Below are 6,000 nucleotides of genomic sequence, written 5' to 3' on the forward strand. Positions count from 1 at the left end.
TGGGGCTATTAAAGCACCTGGCTCCTATTCTGTTGAAACACCAGAATATCCATCCCTCACCCTAGTCCCTGTATTTACCTCTAATTCAACAGTTCTGTGGCCCTGGCCCAGTTAGTACCCAGAGCCTTCTCACCACATAGACAGCAAAATCAGCCCCTGGAGAAGGGCCACCCCATTGGCCCCCATCCTCTGGCTAGCTGTAGGGAGCTGGGATCTGGTCCAGAGTTTCCAGGTCTCCATGGCCACAGCCCAAAGTTGCATCGGAAGGTCATGAGAAAAGCCCTCTTGAGAGGTCTGCTCTCCGCACCCTGGGACTATTCACTGACCCGACACAAAGGAGGGAACTGTTCTGAATGGCCTAGGCTGGACCACAGACTCTAGATCAGGGGTCTCAACAGGGGCCCCAGTTCCAAGGGGCACAGTGACCTTCTGATACTGCATACAAAATGTGTCCTTACACACATGCACGTGTCAGAGGGAGGGAGGGGGGAGTTAGAGTTGTCACCAGATTCTCAAAGGGACCCATAACCCCAACTCTGGCCCCAAGCCCCTCCCCCCCCCACCCCGTCATATCATCATCCCTAGACCATCCTAGCTGCCCAAGGTCTCTCTCCTATTTAAGGATGTGCCCAGGCCTGAGGCCCCACTCCTGATCCCCTGTCTCCCGCTCTCTCCAGCTGAAGAAAGTGAACTGGGGTGGGGTCCCACACACACCCTCCAGCCTCCTGGTGACCTGAGCCAGGTTTCTCTCTCCAGCCCAGGGATGCCATCCTCCATTCCAACTGAGGTTCCAAAGGCCTCGACTGCCAACAACAGAAAGGGACCCATTTCACACCTGATCCCAAGGGGGCCAAATTTCATGGTGAGACAACTTCCTTCATGAGAGAATTCCTGGTGTCCCTCACCTCCTTCAGGCACACGTGGCCAGCTCCACCCAGGCTGTAAAGATGAGCATGCCTGGCAAAGAAAAGGAATGAGAGGCCCAAGCACCTCCCTGAGTCCCTTCTCCCGAGCCGGGTGGCTCAGGGTGCTGCAGGATAACTAACAGGAAGGCTTCCTCCCCGTGCTCAGCGATGCTCCTGCCTGAGGGTCAGGTGGGGAGTGAGAAGGTCTTGTATCCTATATCACCTCTAGGACAACTTAATAAATTCCCAGTCACCCTCCACTCTCACCACAACAAGGAAAATCTAAAACCTCCCTCCGCTTAAATCAAATTCCTCTCCAGGAATTTCATTTCAGTATAAATTTCTTGGAACTAAAACTTCTTTTAACGGGAAAAGAAACGGGCAAGCCCGTGCTAGGTGTAAGACAACAATGCAACCAGAAAATGAAGAGGAAATAAAGAATTAGCGCCGACACCAACCCCCTGGAGCTTAGAGCCCCGGGCATGTAGGACCGGAGGTGGAGGGGGGGAGCAGGGGCGGGGACAGTGCCTGGTGAACTTTCCCTGGCCGAGCCACGAGAGATGCAGCTCCCAGGGGACCGGGTGGAACCAGAAAAAGCTGAGCCGACCTGTGACATCGGCGAGGACAGGAAGCGAACCTCCCCTTTTCCTAAAAGGAGCTCTGGCCCCGGCAGGCGCCCCCCGCCCCCCACCCCCACCACCCGCCAGCCGTCGCCGAGCAGCCAGCGCCCCCCCAATCCCGGCCCGGGCCAAGCGGGGAGGGGCGCCCACACACACAAGAGGGAGCGGCCGGGGAAGGGGCTCCGGGCGGCACCGGCTCGCCGAGGCCTCGCTCGCTTTCCCCGCGCTGCCCGCCCGCGACCACCCCTCTCCCCGCGCGCCCCGCTCCCAGCCCCCAGGTGCCCGCTCGCCCCGCGCGCCCGCGGCCCGGGAGGAGGCGGCGGCTCGGGAAGGATGCGGGGCCGGACCCGCCGCACGAGGCTGGGGCGGCGCGGGCTCCCGGCAGCCGCGGCGGCCGCCCAGGGAATCAAACTCGCGCCCGCCCGGCCCTCCCGGCGGCGCCTCGGCGACCGGGCCCGGGAAGGTGGGGCCGGGCCGGGTCGGGGCCGCGCGCGGGCCGGGCGGCGCCGGCGGGGAGCGAAGGGAGGTCTTACCGAGCAGCCGCGCGCGCGTCCGCTCCCCGCGGGCCGGAGGGGCCGGGGGCTGGGGGAGGGGCGCGATCCCGCGGCGGCGGCGGCGGCGGCGGCGGCGGCGGGCCGGGCGCGGCGGCGCGGCTGGGGCGCGGGAGGCGGGGAAAGCGAGGCGCGGCCGGCTTCCTAGCGGCGGGCGGCGCGAAATGCAGCTGTCCCTGCGCGGCCGCCGCGGGGCCGCAAGTGGGGCTGCGCGGGGAGGAGCGGGACTGCGGGCCGAGCGCGGGCCGGGCGGCGGCCCCCAGACCCTCTCCGATGCAGACCCCTCGGAGACAGGAGGGAAGCGGTATCGGGGTCCGCCAGTAACGCAGTCGCGGGGGCCGGGGGCTGCCAGGCCAAGACGAGGCGGATCCCCGCCGGACCCCCGCAGCAGCCGCGAGGACTCCCGGCTGGCGGGCCGGAAGGCGTGAGCGGGGAGTCTCGGTCCCGGGCAGAGTGGGTGCGGGGCGTCCTGCCCCACCCTGCTCGGGGAGCGACGCCAGGAGGGAGACCAGAGACCTCGGCTGGGGGCGGGGGAGACCTAAGAGCCGGACTGCCCGAGAGGGTGCAGAATGTGGACGCGCATCTGGGACCTGGGACAGCTGTAGTGGAGGGGAGGGAGGCCCCCCGGGAGTAAGGGCTCAGGAAAGTAAACAAAATAAAAGGCTGAGGTCAAAGGAGATGGTGGGGAGGAGGTCAAGAAATCAAAGTAGTACCCATTCACACCATCAGATACCACCTGCCATCTCCCCATCTCCTCTCAAACATACCAGGTCACTTCAGGGGCGTCTGAGCCCTGAGATCTCCCACAGAAGAGCTTGTTTAATAAATGGGAAATCAACTTTGGCTCTTCTTTTCCACATGGTTTAGTTTCAGACTCCAACTGGGGGCTGGGTCAGGTGGTGGGCGACCTGCCAAGCATCCAGTTTTGAAGAGGAGCTACCTAAGGAAGGGATCTGAGGCTGACGAAGGCCAGAATGCAGTTCCAGCACTGCCCCCAGACAGCTTGCCAAGGCCTGCACCCTCCTCCTGGATAAGCGTGCCTTAGAGACCCACTTGCCCATCTGGGTACAGATCTTAGGGAACAGCTCCCTCTCCCCTCCTCCCCTGAGGGCTTGCAGTCCCCTAGCCGGCTGAGACAAATCAACGTGCTCAGCCACAGAGACATCTGAAGGTAAAAACCACGAGCCAGAGTGCCCCAGACACCCATGTGTTTCCATCATTTGCATGTCGAGGGTAAGCTTCTTCAGCAGGTTGGGAACCTGGGAGAGGGAGAAACCTCAGAACCACAGCCTCTGGGAAGGCCCAGCAGTAACTAGCGTGCGGAGTTGAGCTCCAGGGACAGTTTCCCAGCCCCCTCCCGGGGATCTCCTCTCTCCCACCCACCCGTCCCCAGGCCCCTTCACTTGGTGGTACATTCAGTTTTGGGGGCCCTTGAAACTCCAGGAGGTGGTCCCTAGACCCCAGGTTAAAGACCCTTAATCTGGAGGGACTGACCCATGCCTCCGTGCTGACTCCTGTCTCCTTTCCCAAAGTGGTAACCGAGAGCTCAGGATTTATCCTCCTCACTAGATTATGTTACACTTGCCCACAGTGCAGTTCATCTGTCACTTTTCTGCTTACTTGCAAGATCCCTCTGCAGTTCCTCTCCCTGTCACCTTGGCATTTTGGAGCTGGGAAAATGCACCTGCAAACTTGGAGATTTCGCTGTTTACACTGGGAGGCCAGTGCTCACAAAATCTTTTCATGTATCACTCATATAGTCCTCAAATGAAACCGATCACCGTAATGGACGCTCTTCCTTGAAGAACACTTCTTAGGCGTTGGTAATATACTCTTCCTCTCCGGGCTGTCTTCCTGGAAGCTTTTCCTCAGACTCCTTCCCTGCCTCTCACACCCCACTGGGTAACCTCGCTTGCTCCCACCACTGCATCTGAGCTGAATGCTCCCCAGGACCCCAGGCCAGCCCACCCTCCTGGGCTCCAGCCCCTCACACCCAGCTGCCTACAGAGGCTTTCCACCTGCAGGTCCCTTGGATACCCCAGATGCAAGGAGGCAAGAGGTCCAGAGCATTTCCTTCCCAAGCCTCCCCCACCCCAACCCCGGCTTCATAGCTGGAAACCTCAGTCCGAAGTGTCCCTTCCCCTGCAATCTATTGGTTATGGAGTCCTGTTCCTTCCTCCTCACTCTCCCCATCCTTTGTTTCCCTGGCTCTACCCTGGTTCGGGCCCCTCTTGTCTCTGCTCATCTCAGAGCTTGAGATGTCCCTTTGCTTTCAAGCCCAACGCTCCTGCCTGCCTCAGGAAACTCTACCAGTTCTTTCTTTCCTCCCCCCGCCCCGCAGCCCGCCCCACTTCATACCCACAAACACTACAGAATGTGCCCTGGTAAGACACCCTTACCCCAACCCTGCCCTACCCTCAGACCATTGCCCTATTTCTCTCTTGCCCACTCATCAGGAGGCTTCCTCTAAGAAGAAACCAACCTTACATAATCTCTCTGCTTCCTCAGTCCCCATTCAATCCTCGAAATCCAGCTTTCTTCCCCATCATAACAGAGACACCTTTCCATAGGAGGCACCAGTGGCTCCCAGTCATTTCAACCCACCGGCCTCCTCCCCACCTCACCCTTGGGCCCGCCTGTCACCTGGGATGCCGTTAACTCCTCCCTGAGGGGACTCTCACCCCCGAGGCCTCCTATCCTCTTGATTTTCCTACAAACGCCTTCATTTTTTTCTCCTTTTGGCCACACCACATGGCTTGTGGGATTTTAGTTCCCCGACCAGGGATTGAACCTGGGCCCTCGGCAGTGAGAGCGCCGAGCCCTAACCACTGGACCGCCAGGGAATTCCCACCAACTCCTTCATTACTTCAGCTCTGCCTGCCTCAGGGGCTTTGCCAGGGCACAGTCCTCTTCACTTTTCCATAAATCCTGCAATTGCCAGGATGCTCTCACGGAGGGAAGAGAGCAGAGTGGGTACCAAGCCCTGACCGTGCCACCTGCTGCTGCGTGACTCTGGGCAGGTTACTTAACTCCCTCTGTGCCTGTTTCCTGATTTGTATTTGGGGCTCACAACAGTGCCTACCTCAAAAGATTGTGCTGAGAATTAAACAAATCCACACGTGAAGTGCCCGGAACAGTGCCTAGCGCCTTAAATGTGCAATAAGTGCTGGTGCTGGTGTAGTAGTGTGTTGATGGTCCATTCCTGCACCCGCCCCCTCTCCTGAACTCCTGATTGGACAAGCTGCACCACAACTGCCTCGCCTTCAGCATGGCTGGTCTGCAGCCCTTCATCTCTGCATCTCCTGTGCCAGGATTCTCTGTCCTGGGAGAGGGCACATCCCATTCACTCAAGCCACCAACTTCACACACTGCCTTTCTCCTCTCCCACGTTCACACCCCTAAGTAAACTTGGGCTTACTACTGAATTTCTCTGGACTCTTTCCCCTCTGCATTCCCAGTGCTCAGGCCACCAGGTCCCCTGCCTTTCAATCGGTCCTCCTCAATGCTTGCAGTTATTTTCTAAAGCATAGACTGGTGATGTCTCTGCCTTGTTGAAAAGATGTGGGTGACTCCCCAGGGCTGGGAGAATGAAATTTAAATGCCTTAGGGAGGCCCTTCCCCCAACAGGACATTTCCCTTGGGGAGTTCCCCAGCGAGGACAAATGGCAGGCCTGAATGGTGACAGGAGCGTGTGGCTGAGGTTTTGGAAGCAACCATGTGGTCCCAGCCATCAGGGGACCCCCTCCCCTCCTCGAACCACCAAAGGCAGCTTAACAAGGCCCAAAGTGGGAAAGGAAGTGGGGTAAACATCCAGATAATCTGCGTCATCCTATCCCTTGCTCCATCTTCACTGATTTGACTAAGAAACTCAGAGGAAACTTTTAAAGAACTGGTAATTTCACTTTGGGGTTTTGAAAGAACACA

The 6,000-nt window shown here is 59.0% G+C and overlaps 1 protein-coding gene across 3 annotated transcripts in view; it reads right to left on the reverse strand.

Moving 5' to 3' along the window:
* CUEDC1 (CUE domain containing 1) overlaps positions 1–2,175 on the reverse strand; it is a 75,080-nt gene extending 72,905 nt beyond the window's left edge. For 2 of the 3 annotated variants that reach the window (XM_036837089.1, XM_036837085.1), the window contains exon 1: positions 2,059–2,175. The gene's annotated coding sequence lies outside the window, so the exon portion shown is untranslated. The remainder of the gene's footprint in view (positions 1–2,058) is intronic. The other variant, XM_036837086.1, reaches the window with a different exon arrangement.
* Between the last annotated feature and the right edge of the window lie 3,825 nt (positions 2,176–6,000).

Source organism: Balaenoptera musculus, chromosome 20 (genome assembly GCF_009873245.2).
Source record: "Balaenoptera musculus isolate JJ_BM4_2016_0621 chromosome 20, mBalMus1.pri.v3, whole genome shotgun sequence".
NCBI lineage: Eukaryota > Metazoa > Chordata > Mammalia > Artiodactyla > Balaenopteridae > Balaenoptera > Balaenoptera musculus.